This window comes from Calidris pugnax, unplaced genomic scaffold, assembly GCF_001431845.1.
Source record: "Calidris pugnax isolate Ruff unplaced genomic scaffold, ASM143184v1 scaffold14, whole genome shotgun sequence".
Classification (NCBI taxonomy): Eukaryota; Metazoa; Chordata; class Aves; order Charadriiformes; family Scolopacidae; genus Calidris; species Calidris pugnax.
The window spans coordinates 10,542,626-10,559,598 of record NW_015090793.1 but is presented as its reverse complement, the minus strand read 5'-3'; positions in this window follow the sequence as shown (position 1 = coordinate 10,559,598).

Below are 16,973 nucleotides of genomic sequence, written 5' to 3'. Positions count from 1 at the left end.
TAACATTTTGCTTGTCTTCTATGTATTAATGTGGGGATTTATTTTAACTAACCTTCTTGAATAACGTATTATGCCTGGTTCTTTTTCAGTCCTCTTCATGATCTAAGAGGGAAAAGTTTGGGAAAACTCAACAAAGATGTTGCATACAGGCAAAATAGTAGGCATGAATTTAAAAAATTTTTGTACCGATGATATTTAAAATGTCTGAAAATCTAGGAGGTGATTATTTGAATTGGATAGTCCTTGAAGAAAGAGATTTTCTAGCTGTATCATTGAAGAGGTCTACCTAGCATGATGAATTAGCTGGACTGAATAGTGGAATTAACCTATCTATGTTAGTGAGCTATTTAAGATAATTAATGTTGGTATTTCTGCACAACTCTGTCTCGTGTCATGTATACATGTCCTGTGCTACAGGCTAATTTGGTGGCATTCAACCCACAGATGAAAGTTTCTAAATGTAGGTGTGTACTTGTAGGTGCCTGTGTGTGAACTATGCATCTAAGCTGTTACAGTTGGTGGAGTCAGTACAGTGGAAGCTAATGAAGCATTATAGGCAATACGGATGCTTCCATTTCATCATCTGAAAGGTTTGTAGACTCAGCTTTCTGTACTGGCTAGGTGGATGTTGGCTGTAATAAGAGTTTAGACACTTAGATCACACGCAGCCATACACATTTCAGTACCTATATTTAAATATCAATCTGGAAGTTGAACTGCATCCATGATGCATGTGACTTAATTTACCCATCTGGAAAAGCAGTCAACATCATTTCTTGTCCTTACAAACACACATGAAGAGAATGAGAAAGAATGTTTATGTTGTCTAAGAAGAAGGTATCTATATGACTGTAATATTTACAAACACACACAAATTCTCACTGTATATTCATTAAAATTGCAACAGCATCTACTGGTCTAAACCTATCAACAGATAACCTGTGACACAAAATCTGAAGAGTCAAGTGCTCATGTGTCTCAATAGAATTTTTCATGATCCCCCTGGGGGACCATATGAAAAAACTTGTGTTCTCCAGGAAGGTGGTAGATTGCAGAGAAGTAGCACAGCATGAAGTGGTGTATAAAACTCAATACTGTAGTTTGATCCCTCTACCCAAAGCACTAAAAATCAATATGCACACTGCATAGAAAACTTACAAGTCTCTTTCATCTAATACTAGCAAACCTTTCTCTCTATAAAAGCAAAAGAACACACAACACCAGAGAGTTCTAATGAATAACTGCAGAGTGTAGATCTGTCTTTTGTTATCAGCTGCTGTCACAGAGGACTGTAATTTTTTTTCTCTCTCCAAGGCCCAGAAGTCATATTTCAGTTTTGAGTTTCTTTTATCTTTAAGCTTCAAGTAGATATATTTGATTCATAAATTCATTCAGAAAAGACTTTTGTTGGCTCATGCTTCAGTAGCAGAATGTGTTATTCGTTCAGCAGGAACAAATAGTTATCGTAGACTGAAATTCAGTAACTCTCCATAAGGACTTTACAGAAAAATATGGAAGTTAGATTGAGGAATTGTTGGACCTGAGGTGGGATTAGTCTGCCTCTGCTCATATACCACATTTTGTTTCTCTAAACACTACATCTATGCAGTAGATGTGAAACAGGCAAAAGAACACTAAAGAGAAGAGAACTGGCAGAAATAAATCTGTTGTAATGAGATTCACAACTGTTGTATGACTACACCACCAGGGATGTATTGCTGTGCTATTGCTGCCCTCTATTCTCTCTCTGATTTTGAATGTGAGATCAGTTTTGTTATAAATGGTAAATTAGATTTTTTGATAAGCCTCTCTACTTTGTCCTTCTAAACTAGGTCCAAAGACGTTTTTAACAGTGAATTAAAATTGGTTATTGGCTACTGGGGGTGGAAACAACCGCTAGGGGTAGGTCAAACAGGGAGCTATCTTTTATTTGGTGCAGTATGCCCATATCATGGCCAGGTCAAATAAAGGCATTTAAATATCTTATTCTTTATTGATAAAAAGATATCCCCAACCCACCACCCCACAAATTTTGCTAAATCCCTGGAATATGCGGCTCAAGTGTGAGTTGAGCTATTACACATGAACACATTAACAATTCCTCTTTTTGGAATGACTGAAGCACATGTCCTTGAGTAAGGATACAGTAGACCAATTTTGTAGCCGAGTAGTAGGAACTGCTGTTTGTGACAGCTGTGCTGGCTCCACCACTGAAAAACATGATTATGTAGTGGGAACATTTTGCAAATAAGTTTTTTATCCATAACAGACATAGAGAACCGTTTACCTCCTTCCCCATTTAAAGATAGTTATTAAAAAACAACTAAATTGCACACCTTAGCTTCCCCTGGTCACTCACTCTCGAGTTTCTTTTTTCTCCCTTCTCACATGTTTCCCATTGGTTTCTTCTCTTCCTTTTTTTTTTTTCCTTTTTTTTCCCCGTTTTGCTTGGACATTGAGCACATTGATCTTATAAGCATTCTATTGAGATAGATCTAGTGCCCCAAAAGTTGCTAGTACTGTTTATTAAAGATCTTTGGTTTCACCTCCAAGGAAATATTAAGCATACCATGGTACGAGCGTAATGTTGTCTATTTAGTGAGATTTTTTTGCCCAGGCAATCAAGAAGAAAATGTTCCCTCAGTTCTCCTGGCCTCTCCAGGATGGTTCCAAAACATAGAATAGGAATGTGACTCAAAAATGATATTGTGAAATTTGGCATTTTTCCACCATAAGGGAAAGCAAAACAAAACAATGACATCATTTTATGGACATAGCATGTGTTGTCAAAGGCTATAAGGATATGTCTTCCCTTTGAATTTCTTCTGCCTGGTCCTTCACATGCAGCCAGAGGGAATTACACTACATAATGCAATGTAATGTCAATGATGCACAGAATCAGATGTTACCTCTCTTTCTAATGCAATATGTATATTTCTCAATGAAATATTAATATTAAGGGTCCACACAGACCATATGAGATGGAACTTACAGAAGTGAGTGTGTCTAAGCTATTTATTCAGATTCTGCAAATCAAGGAAGCTCTTACTGCATTGGATACCCTTGCTTCCCCTTGCTTCCCAGTCTAAAGACTGATAGCAGCAAAGGCAAAAATATCACATTCATTGCCTTAATTTGAAAGTCAGATTTGGAACAATTGAATGCTCTGTACAAACTGCCAACATGCAATTTTTTTACTCTAGAATATATTCTTAAATAGTTATCTCTTCAATGACGGGGGAAAAAAAAATGTGATTTACATGTTGGCAGGAAAAATGTTGCTTTATTGCAGTTAATTTCATTGAATGAGAACTGCAAAGTCTCTCTGACTTTAGGGCACGTATATAGAGCTTGAGAAAGCATCTGATGATTAGTTTATTGCAGTAGAGTTACTGAAAAGTTATGTTTTATTCACTAATTTGAATTTTTAGTATCAGTGAGCAGAAAACTTTTTTTTTAAAGTTATTCTGAATGTAGTTGAATTTGAGCAACCTCTGGAGAAGTAACACTGAAGAAGGCAATCCTTAAAGGACTTAATTTTGCAGGTAGCAAAATGTGTTCCAATATTAAAATTGTCACAATGATAATTAACATGATAAAATGTTTTAATGAAGGGGAAAAAATGAATAGCTGTGCTACAAACTACTACTGCAACAAGATGGATATTGCTGATATTGTCAGGGATTTGTTTTATAATAGTGATCTGTGAGGCTTCTTTCATTAGCACAAAATAAATAGTGGTTTAAAATAAAAGATGTTCTCCAATAATGTTTTATATAAGACAGCATCAAGTTAAAATGAATAAATTTAATTTTTGGTCTAATTCCTTGAAGCAGGGTGAAAAAGGGTGTGACTGATGTACTTAAAGCCTCAGAGACAAACTCTCAGAGTTCCATTTAAAAATGTAGCTCTTGCATAGACTTTCCATGGTAAGTCTTTTCCTTTTGAAATTTCTTCTCTTTCTGTAATGACTATTTTTTTCCTCCACTACTTGTCCATATGGTCTATAAATTTATTGTAGCAGGACTTTCTCTCACCATAAAAGTGCATTATTTAAGATAACAAGGTTAATAAGTACAATTATGTGCACACACTCAACTTTGTAATGGGAATATTTTTCAGGTTGTGAGTTTCAGCATTTGAATGCAAGGTTTGCGAGCATCATTTTGTTCTTCACGTATGCATGTGTAATAATTTGTCTTTAGCAGGTGATCTTTCCTTGGTGGGAATCATCTTCAAACAACCTGAATCTTCAAATTATTCATTGGAATAATTCCTGCAATAAAAAGCGTTTAACAATGGTGTTGGGCACTTGGGCCAGGAAAGCTATGAGATCTTGAAATAAGATTACTATGAGTAAATGGAGGGAAACAGATGCTCTTAGGGTGAAAACATCCTTCCCCAAAAACAGATGTTCATAATAGCACTCCAAAAATTCCTATATCTCTCTTTTAGAAAAGAAAACCCTTGAGTTCAAATGTAAACGTGTGTATTGTATGTTATTCGGACAGGTGAGTGCTATTCCAAATGGCAACTGCTGGCCTGCATCAGCAGACAAGCAAAAAATGTTTTGAGTTCTGGGGTCATGCTCATCCCTCCCAAGTCAATGAAATAACAAAAATAACAAAAAATTGCATATAAGGATTGTGAAGCTAAACAGCTTGCTGGAAGCTAGAGATACAATCCTTGGTAGAGGAAAAAAAAAAATCATCATACTGCAAATTTTTCACAAAAAAAATCTGGGGTAAATTTTTACATAGATCTTTTCAATAACAATTATTAAAAGTGTATCTTATAGAGCTAAGGTTTTACCATGTGTACTGAAAAGAGATTTTTCTCTCCTTTGTAAAAACTGAAAGCATCTCTGAAGTTCAACAAAAGCAACTGAAAGTCTAAATTAAACTGCAGAGCAAGATACAGTCATAAACAACTGCGTTTTAATAGTAATAGTATTACTATAGTAATAATAATAAATTTAAATTAAGCTGGGAAAAATCATAACCGTGTTTGGATAAAGAAAAAGATTGAAAAAAATTGTTTCTAAAAAAAAGACAATATATTAATCAAAACAAAAAGTAAAAAGGCCTACAGAATCAGACTAGAGAACATGATCTGGAGGGAAAAATGAGAGGGATATCATCTAGATCATAATATTAATCTAGATAATGGAGAATTAAAAAAGTTAAAAGAGGAACCTTGAATGTGATCTATACTTAATTCAAAACCATCGAAGCAAGTGAAGTGCATGGATAATGTAGCAGTAATGATATCTGGAATGTGCAAAGACACTAATTGCAGTATTCTTTGCTAATTAAAGAACCTATAATTATAGCACAAGGATGTTGAAAACTATCTTGTTACAGCACTAAGACAATGTCATATAAATTACTTCTTCCATGCACACAAAGGTGGAGCTTCATTTCTACATGCCCCAATCATGGATGTCAGGCCCTTTACTAATTAAATACACAGACATATAAGCTGGTGATCAAATGAATTTATACAGTGGCAGACAGGAAGAGATTTTGTCACTTCTCCATTCCCTTGTGAGCTCTATGCCATTTGAGTTGAAAGAGCAGCTCTAATGTCCCCCAGACTCACAGATACGTCTGGAATTTTTTCCCCTTCTACATAAAACATACATTTGTATCTTAATTGCTGTAGAAAAGGGATAAGGAACTCTTTTCAGACCTTGCAAATTTTCATACATTTTCTCACTGTTTCTTCCTCAAGTCCCTTTTCATCACATAGTGATCTGTGTCTTTGCAATTTTCAAGTGATTCCTTCTACATTGCTGGAATGAAATCAACATAATGTACTTTCATTATTCATTCCTAATATCAGCAGAATCATCCAGAAAAACTAAGTTTGGGAAAAAAGTATTTTAATTCTTACTTCCACATGAGTGTCTGTGTTTAGATAAGTATATTGAATCTATCTGATGGACGTGGGATCTGTTCAGATCCCTAATAATTAGCTGATGGAAGCCAGGTGATGTAGAGGTCACTTGTGGGACATACCATTAATGTCATTCTTTTCCTTAGACTGAATGACAAACAATTATCTTCATGCTAGGATTTAATTGGATTGATATCTAGTGTTCTAGCACTGACAGCTGCCCCCAGGATGAATATTTTTTGATATATGCAATTACATGCCATCATGAGATTGTTGGTGATTAATGTCACCTCTTCAAGGCTGTCACCCAGAAAAGGAAATAGAGGCACAGCCTCGAGTTCAGGCCTGAAAAGATAATGATGACCCTGGAGCCTTTAATGTGGCTCTTTGGTAAAAGCATAGTTTCCTGAACTACCTCAAGGCAATGGTGTTGTAGCTTTAAAAGAAGCCTGTAATTCAGAGTTTTATTAGGTCTCCATTTGTTATACCAGTAATCTCAGTGGGAAACACTCCTTTTGAAAAAGGTGTCAGAGGAACTAAAGAGAAGGAAATGCAAACCTAATTGGGCACATGAGAGTCACTTATAAGTTTAACAATGAAAGAAAGATAATTGTATCCAGCAAGAGAAATGCCTTATGTCTCCAGAGTTTGTGTGAGATAGGTTATAACAATGGTGAGTGTCATTAACTAATGATGTGCAACCACAGTGCAGTGAGGAGATGATTACCTTGGTCAGGAATGTAATCTGTGTCACAGATCAATCAATGTCAATCTTTTAAAGGAATCAGTCTAGAGACTTAATTTTGGAAACTCCCAGTGACCACCCTGAATGTGGTATCCTAGGAAGCATTTTCCCACGTGATTGTTACAGGTCAGGCTTGTTTGGTTTGTGCCTCTCTTGTCCTGAGAAGAAAATGGTTTGTCTTTTGCTGTGGCATCTGGCACTTAACCCAAGTTCTCACTTTACTGTCATTGGAAAGAGAGGATATGTCCCAATAAACAGTGCAATCCATGCACAACTTCCAGGAGATGCCCTCTCCTCCCATACCATCGTTTTTTTTCTATTCCGTGGAAGGCAACCACAACAGCAGATCCCTACCATGTTTTTTTTTTGCAGATATAGGAAAGCACATTTAGCTGTAAGGATTAAATTAACTGTTAGCATTAGTATTGCCACCTCCTCCAGACAAAAGGTGGCAATATTCCATGAATTAAGTTTGGTCTTCCAGTTAACAAGTGTACAGTGTTTATTATCATGGTCCATATTTCCACTTCAGTTCTTTGAGACTGTGTGGATGCAACTGTTCATTCTTTCTTTTCATAATATTTTAAATATATGGAACCTGTGTTCTTCACAGTATTCTCTAACCCATCCATTTATTGTCAAGGCTCTTCTCTGGGCTGTCTCAGTTTTTCAGCATTTTTTCAGCTGTTGGTTGAAGATTAGAGACCAGTATTCTAAAAATGCTCGTGGTAGAAGCCTGAGATAGTATCACATCTCTCTCTCTTCTCAACAGGCCCTTTTTGTAAAGACAAAATTTATATTAACCCATTTGTTTACTGGAAGTTCATGCTTATCTAACAATTTGAAATGATCCCTAATTCCTTTTTAGAATTCATTTTCTCAGTGGCAAATTTACTTACTGGGTAGCAATGGCTAACAACCATGGAACAAGTGATTTTACATTTGACTATATTAAAATGTGTTTGCTTACCCACTGATGCAAGTATTGCTGTAGAAGTGACTTGTCTTTTTGCTATGTACCATTTCACTGAAATCTCTGCTATCAGAATTCAAAATCTATTCTTAATCATCAGAGGATTATAGATCATTGGCCTGGATCACTGATAATGGTACTATGTATGGGCGAGAACAGGTATATTTGGACCAAATGAAATATGCACCCAGTATGGATGAGTCCTCTTTCACGCTCATTTTATGAAACCTGAAGAGTAATAAATTTTCTATTTTTTCATTTATATCTTAAATGTATGTTAAATGTTCTTTTTTTGTCACTATTTGGTAAGAAAGACACTGAAGATCATGTCACTACTGGAATACGTGGGCAAAGTTACATTGAAATAAAAGAGATCTTTTTTAGTTAGAGTAAGTCCTGTACTTTTTACAAAAGTGAAACAAAACAAACCACAAACTGAATATCTCACACTACTAGTTTCTATTACATCAAGTAGAATCATGAAGACAGCAAATTGTTATGAACACTTAAAAAAATGTTATGATTTCTGTTATCCTAAGATGTCCAATGGATCATTGTAGAACACAAAGAATGAACAAATAACAAGCAAAGAATTAGGTGATGAAAACCACTCACGAACAAACAATTAGAATGAATTATGTTCCAATTAAATGTTTCAGCTCTTACAAATCACAAATACATTTAAAAAGAGACAAATGTTATTTCTACACCCTTTTCAAAAGAAAAACCAAAACAAAGTTTTTCAAAGAAATTTATAATGAACACTTTACCCAACACTAATAAAACTCATAATGGGTAAACTCATTTATGTTAGTCAGTAAGCACTCTGAGCCAAGAAACTGATGGAAATATGCCTCACCGATCGTCGGTATTCTAATTAATCATCATTGTGTGACACAATCCTATTGGTGTAACATAACAGCTGGTGCTATCTATCTTCTTGAGTTTCTTGAAGGTATCAGTCTTCACTGGAATGACAGGAGTAAGTTTTGGCTTCTTTTAGGATTAGAGATGAAAAACTATTAGTAACATCTATGTCTCTGAAATACATGAAGCACCACAGGCTGATGATGGTATTGAGGGCATAACTTGACCTGCTGTAGAGAGAAAATTTCTTTCAGTGTTATATAACTTAGCTTTATGTCTTTATGTACAAGAAGCCAGGGACAGTCACATTTTTAGTGTGTGTAAAAAATGTAATGTACAGTATAACTCCTAGGAATTAGCATACATAAATCTTGTAACAGATGTCCTGGAAATTTTTCAGACATCATTTAATCTTAAACACATCTATTCAACATTCTGTTGTCCACGGAATTAGAGCAAGAGATCTAATATTTTATGATAAAAATAGACAAAACTTAAAAGACAAACTGTTTTAACACCATTTGAAACCCCAGTGTGGCTTAGATTCTTATTTCTGAATAAAAGATAGCCCTTTAAATTTAAAATTAGTTAATAATTTTTTTCATTTTTTTGTTATATTTTTAATTGCTTTTTAGAATGAGATAGACACAAGAAATACAAGAATTATAATTTGTAGTTAACAATCTCATTATTTGTTAATTGTACTTGTAAAAATATTCAGTATAATATATACATAGTGGCCAAGAAATTTGGCTGCACAATTATTTATTTATGGTGTCAGCATATCTGGCCCATAAGTATGCAGTATTATGGTTTCTGCTCTTAATACCATGTTACTGGGAAAATACATCACTATGTAAACAACGCAACTAGTAATTAGTTTGACTACAGTCCACAGGTTTCTTACAGTATCGATATCACAGCCACGAACTAACTGCAGATTGAGATGTGTACGTAGAGAAGTCTGAGGAGAGGAACGCAATGCAGTGACACCAGCTTTGCCCTTCCTGCCCAAAAGTACTTGTAGCAGGAGTCATGCTATGCTGTACCTGGCTTTATAGAGGAGAAAAATGTAATGCTTCAGGCACAGGATAAGAAATACCAAAGCAGCTTTCTTGCTGTCTAGCCTGGACTATAAGTGAATACTGTTACTATATGAGCAGCTGTGGTGAACCTTGTTACCCCACTGTGAAAAAACTAACTGGAGTGTGCCTTTCTCTTTGGCTTGGTGTTCATTTTAATATGCAAGCTTTTTTTTTTTTTTCCCTTTCCACAGAGATTTACCTCAAGATATATGTAACCACTGCCAAGGAAATCAATGGGAACTGTACTTTTATAGTTGGAGACAAGACAGAAGCCCTGTCTTTTACTTACAGTTGAAGAATTTTCTGAGATTATTTCTGCATATATGGATGGCTTAGCCCCCAAAAGGTATTTGCAGTAAGGTTTGGCTTGTATAAGTAAGACAAGAAGTCAGAGAATCACATTACTTTGCAGACAGGAGAGACATTCAAACAGATCTCCTTAGTTTGCACTGTGAAAAAACCTGGCCTACTAATAGTATCTGTGTGCGTAAGGTACCTGGTTTTCCTTGAATATTTATGGTGAGACAAAATGTTCTCATCCATTTTCAGATATTGAAAAAAAATAAATCTCTCAAGAGGAAAAGATAGAAATATGAACTCAAGTTGTGTAATTGTACATAATCGCTTTGACTCCAAGATGGGTAGATTGATTCACACTGGCTCAAGAACTATTCACTAATTTTTATGTTAACTTGCCTAATGCAGACCCTGAAGACTTTTTTGTAGCATTTGCCAATATTTCAAGGTATTTGCATGAATTTTAATGCTTATTAAAATCAGGTATTAATAATAGCTAAAGCTAGCTACACTATAGGAGATAGTTCTGATACTTTTAATCCACAGTTCTACTAATGTACAACAGTCACATCGTTACCTCTTCTTATTCAATGGTTTCTATATGCTTTAAAATATAATGACATTTGGATTGACAATGCATATTTGAGGCTTTCTGTCATCTTTACATTGTACATCTTCCAGCCACTGCTTGCTTGTTTCTCATAATTTGCTTTCAAATTCTGTGTGCAAAAGGAAGTATGAACTCTTCACACTAATAAAGCACACATACCTTTATTAAGCAGTATAAACTGTGATGTAAAAAAAATATCTCTTTATACTTGCAGACTAACATTAAGCCTTATCAACAATATTTCATGTACTTATGCTTAATACACCCTGTAGCCATTCCTTTCTTTCTGCTTCAGTTGTTCTCAGGTTGGTTCCACATTTCCCCCCCACCCTGCCAAGGGCTTGCCAAGAAACAGCATCTTGCTGCTTGAACTTTTCCTCCTCAAAACACCTGATGAAAAACTAATGTCAGATTAGCTAATGAAGTAATACAAAATAAATTACAGTTCAACCCATAATATGTTCCTTTTTTTCTCCTGGAAAAGCCATAAAATCGAGGAAACTCCCTGTTTTCATAATTAACAATGTTTGTAATTCATAATTAACAGTGTATTAGGTATTTTGTCTAAGACTGTGAAAAATTCAGTACTATCTCTCATAAAGCATTCTAGAAGTATTAATTTGTACCTTGCAATCACAAATATACATAAGAGTAGGAAATAAAAATAGCACTGACATTTCAAGCATGAGTTCTACTTCAGAGAGCAGCTGGGAAGGAAAAAAACCAAATGAAATTCAGGATTTCTATATATTTATTTTTCATCTGGTATCTTTCTACAATAAAAATATGACAGTTATAATTATACTTAGTTCTTATAGGATGTTATCTAGATTTTGTCTGAGCTACTCTAAAAGTTGAATGAGCCTTTGGAACAGACAGAAGTTTGTTAATGATGAGTCAAAAGCTGGATGACGTCCCAAAGGAACTTATGCAAACAATCACTTTCAAGGGTAAACTGCAATATCTCACTCTTGGTATTCCTAAATAGAGAGAAAAAAAACCAACAACCCACCAAAAAATGTTTACCTGTATGTCTATAATTAAAAACAAATACTTAAATCAATTTTATTTTGAGAGAGGATAACCAAAGAATAAAAATAAATCAATGAAACATAAAAAACCCTAAAAACATCTCTGTGATGCAGTGAAGACACTGAATGTATTTATCTTAATCTCGTTTAGGGTTGGTGAACTTGAATAAAAGAGCATGCTAAAGTACTTACTGATTTCATCTATCACTGGATTAAATTTGAATATCTCCTTCAGTAGATTCTCACTGTACAAATAAGGTGAATTTAATTTTATTGTTTCCTTTGCTGCTGATTTGCTTTTATTTGCCTCCATTATTCACACTCAATAAGCACAACTGTTTGGCCTACCTAAAAGTCGCCGTCTTGAAGCTAGTTTACTGATGAATTCAAACATTTTTTCCTATTTTTTATTTATTGCTCTATCTGCCATTCACAGTGTCGTGTAAGACTGAGATGGAAACTACCTCTTAGATCATCCAGGCTCTCTGGAAGTGCTTCAGGCTTCCTACAAGATTATTACATCTTCATACCTTTTTTTGGTGCATTTGGGTCTATCACTGAATGACTTTTCTCATCAAGACTTCTGGGAAAGCAAAGAAAATATGTGATGCTTTTGAATGGAATAAATATTTTAATAATGAAAGCCTATTAAAGTATTTCACATTGAAGTCCTCATTTAGTGGTCAGAAAACAACAGAAATATGGCAAACAACACAGGTAAAATGATAAACAACCCAAAAATGGTTCCTAGCCTTTCTTCACCAATGGTAATGAAATGCATGTTTGCTATTTCTCTTTATGCTTTGTGTTTACTAGGACAGTTTGCTAAAAGCAAGTAGATTGAAATACTAGTGGAAAGTGAATTTTCCATTTGAAATCTGAATTGAGGTTTTATATTAGGTACCTGATTCCTAGAAGCTTATTAATCAAAATATAAGATACTAAAATGTATTACTATCTGCCTCCATTAAGCTCATCAATGTAGGTGAAACTGCCTGTCAGTGATTTGAAATTTAGATGCTTTAGTCTTCCTGTAGGCACAGAAATTAGAATGTACTCTGCCCTTTTCTTTCAGTGTTCAGACTGCTGGCCAGCTGAAGATAAAGCTATTCCTCAGGTAGGTTACTAGTTAGGTGAACTGAGATAGCCAAATCCCAGTATCAGAAATATGAAAACCATAAAATAACTTAAAGAAATGACATATTCAGTAAAATAGGATTGGGACAGCTTTTACTTGTTTTTTGGTCTTTTTGTTGATGGAGGCTATAAATTTTCATTTTTTTCCCTCCACAGCTAAAAAACCTTGCAATTAAAAGTACATGAATTCAAGAACCTCTTGTATTTGTATTCCTCTATCTGTTATCACAGACTTTAACAGCACTACATCTAAAATGGTAAAATCTGATCTACGGTCAAGGGAATGATTTGGTGGTGGAAAGGGCATAAACATAAGGAAATTGGAGCTCCTAGATATCAGCAACACTCCTGTTTGTTAAAGGTGGTTGAGTGAACATAAAGGTGAGCTGAGCAGCACAGCCTGATGCAGGAGCAGCGAGCTAACTTTGATCAATACAGCTCTGAAACAAGAAGTAATGTATTTGTGTTAGTGTGGTGCCAAAGACAAACTAATTATCCCTGCTGAAGGGGAATATTTATTAGCTCAAGCAGAGAAATGTTTCTGTGATTATACTGTTTTTAGGACATGAGAACATAATGCTTGAATTTGGTCATAAACCCCGCTTAGCTCAGCACCCTTCCTCCAGTGGGGGCCAATAGTGGATGTCCAAAAACAATATGAGAATTGGGAACCACATCATATTCCTAGCAGATGTTCCTAGACATCAGCTAACTGTGGCTCAGGGTCTTTGTGAGGCTTGGGTTATATCTTCATGTTTTAGATCCCATATTGTACCTAACCAAGAGCACCACCATATGTCTAGCAGTAAGCTGAGGATCTCCTCACCAAAACAAGCCCATGACACATATGTGTCTGCAATGTCTCAACTGCAATCAAACAGGAAACATCAAGCTGATTCAAAATGTTTACTAAATTCACAAATTCTCATAGTTTAATTTTGTTAAACGTAAACACTGCTCCAAAAAAGATTCTTAATTTTATATGTCCATGTAAAATGTGGCTTGACGTAGAAGAAACTATTTAGATTAATAGGCTATACCAAAAAAGCTTGTTCATGTTTCTAATTGTATAATATATATTAATCAGAGGTGACTGTTTTCTGAATTACCACAAGCACAATTCCATGCAAATTAGTTCAATTAAAATTAATTAATTAGCAAGTTGTTCCTTTTTTTATCCCTTCTTTTTTTTTTGAGCCAGAGTTAGATACTAACCTTCTTGCTCAAAGCTCAAAATGCTTTAGTGACACTACCACAAAACTCTCTGATGCTAAAATGAACGCATGAAAATGGCTGTCTTCGACCTGTGTTAGAAACACTAACAACAGAGAATGACAAAGCAGACTAGCTATTATTTTTGTATTGACCATAAAAAAAAAAATTAAGCACAGTTTAATCCTATATACATATACACACACATATATATACATACCAATAGGATATCTACCCTCAAGTCCAGGATAGGCTGCTAATTCCCATAGCTAAATTGGTCTGGCTATTTAGCAAAGTACATTTACCAGAGATACAGTCACTTTTTGTTTACTTGCTTTTGTTTTCTTTTTTTTCTGCCAAAGTTTTGCACCACTTGTTCAAGTAACCTGAAGTAATTTGATAGAACTTCTCTGTAAGCACAACTGTGCCTAAAAAAGGTCTTTCTGGCACAAAAGTCAACTGGTGATGTGACTTTGTCATGCTCTGAAATGAGCTCTGAAATGCTAGCTTTGCTAGCAGAACTTTTTTAATATAGATGTGGCAATTAGTGTTCTGATTAGGTTCTGGCAGCTACTGAAAAACAGAGTACAGTGAACACTTCTAAAGAGTTTGTAGAATAAAGGACTATTATACTTTGTTTTTTTAATACAGCAATTACACTACAAAATACTGACACATTCTTCCGTAGATAGACAACTATAAATTGTCATAGTTTATTGTGTCCTCATACAAAGTCAATACTGTAGAATCATAGCTAAATTTGGCAACCTGGAAATTCTGCAGAATTAAAGATCTCTGGAAAAAAGGATGATGGTTTATATTCCATGGAATTTTATTGCAGGACAGTCCCTCATGCTAGAAAATATGAAGATCATTATTGCGTAGCTGTTCTCTGCTTTTTTCCTGGACAGGAAATATCCAGAACAAAATGCGAACATTTCAGATGTATAATCACCTTTGCAAATAGTCTAAGTCTTGATGAAATTCAATAAAAGATTTTTTCCACAGACATTAAATTTTTTTATTGTCTAAACTTCAGTCTCAGACACATTGTCATAAAATTGAAAAAAAATAATTAGAATGTGTGAAATAGTTGGGAAATGGTAAAATTCATGCTACATTTTTAAGGAAATTGAGTTTTTCTAGTAATTAGTGATATGAAGCACAAAATGTATAGGCTTGTCATTTCAGTCCACTTGAAGGAGAAATGGCTTTATTTCACATGAGATTTGTACAGATTTGGGTTTTGCAACAGTTCACGTATCTGTGCAGATGAACTCAGGTGAGCATCTGAATCTATGATTATATGATCCATAGCTCATCTGTCTTCTGACAAAACTGTTGCCTCCTGAACAGACTGCATATTACCTAGTTGAGTTTGTCTGGCAAAACCTAAATCATTTAGCAGCTTGCAAAGGCATCAGGGGTGCTGAGATGCACACAGATTTAAGTGTCAAGCAGACATATCTAACCACCTATTTCCAGTCTTACTGTCTCTGTAAACAGCATGAGTGGTCTTGAGGAGGTCACAGTGGTGGGTCTCAAGGTGCAGCATAGAGATATATGTTGATGATATCAACAGTGGTTACTCTGCTGTATCAAAGATAAGCTATCATTATTCTAAATTAACTCTCTGATGAAGGTAAAGACTTCCAAGGTGCAAGGTAACTTGAACACATGTCTAAAAAAGGGGCCTAAACATTAAAGCTACAGGATGCGTATTTGACCAAAGACAGAAAAAGTAGTGACAGCTGAGTTCAGTTAGGATAGACCTGGTTTAACATAATTTCTGAACATTCAGAGAGACAATTAATCTTGTACTCTTTTATTCCTGGTCATGGCCATTTATCTAATACAGTTAAGAATTTAATCCAATTTATGCAGTACTCCTGTACCAGATCAGACTATTCAAATTATTTTAGCAAAATTTTCTGACATATTCTAGTCATACACGTCATTTCTGACTTTCTAACATAGTGAGTATAGAAGAGACAACAGAGACAACCTTACAAGAGGTCTACCAGTGAGGGGAACTATGTTTTCCATATCCAGTACATGTTTTTTCTGCATGGCATATGGCCATGGAGATTTCCAAAGAAATTACACAGCTGAAGTACAACTTCTTTTTGTAAGACACAAATTTGTACTATATTTCCAAACTTCTTTGCAAGTGCTTTATCAGTGTACAGGAGGAAAATTATTCCAGTATTTTCTATATAAAATATGACAAGTGATAATAAGCTTGTCTGTTCACAACATTTTACATTACTTAGAAGTAGATATTATGTAGAGAATATACCAAACCAACATTTTGCTGGGAAAATTATTTGTAGTAACAGATGGTAGGATTTTTTCTATTGCTTTCTTCCCTCCTTTCAGCCCTCCTTTCAGGCTCTGTATTGAGCATGACAGATATTTCAAGGCCAAAACTCCAAAGGTTTCACCATTTTATATGAAATGATAGCACAAAATAGAATTACGTAGGACCCAAATCTCCTGTTACTAACTTCCCTTGAGTAAGCAGAGCCCTGATCCGGAAGGTGGGTAGTGAAACCGAAGAGGTATAAATAAATTCCTGTATCAAGTAAGGTTTTCTGTGAACATCTTGTGGAGTTTTCAGAGCAGATCTGGACAGGCATTGATCTCCATTAACTTCTGGCTAAATTCCACAGCAAAATAATTGCAAGAGCAATTTCTTTCCTCCCCACACTGCCACTGCATTTGGCCTAATACCCTCCATGGAAGATGCACCTGCCTTGTCCAGATTTAAACCTAGCCTTGACCTTGCTGTGAGTTTTGTACCATCTGCATCTGCATGGACTTCTTTTAGTATTGTTGTGGCTGTACCTGGGCTGCCTGTGTCCACAAGGCTTTTGGAAATGCCTTCCTGAGCTCTGGGGAATACCACTGAAGTTAAGACATTATATCAGGGGTGGATTTACTTTCCTCCTTTCACTCCCTCTGACCCCCACCCCGGAACAGTGATGTCAGAAAAAACCTGGTTTTCGTCTAGCTATTGTAGATTTCTGCTTTCTGTTAGTCTTATGTAATATTTCCTTTCCATAGCTAAAGACGTAATCTATTTCATTTTCTAAATCTCTCCTCGTGTAGAGAATGT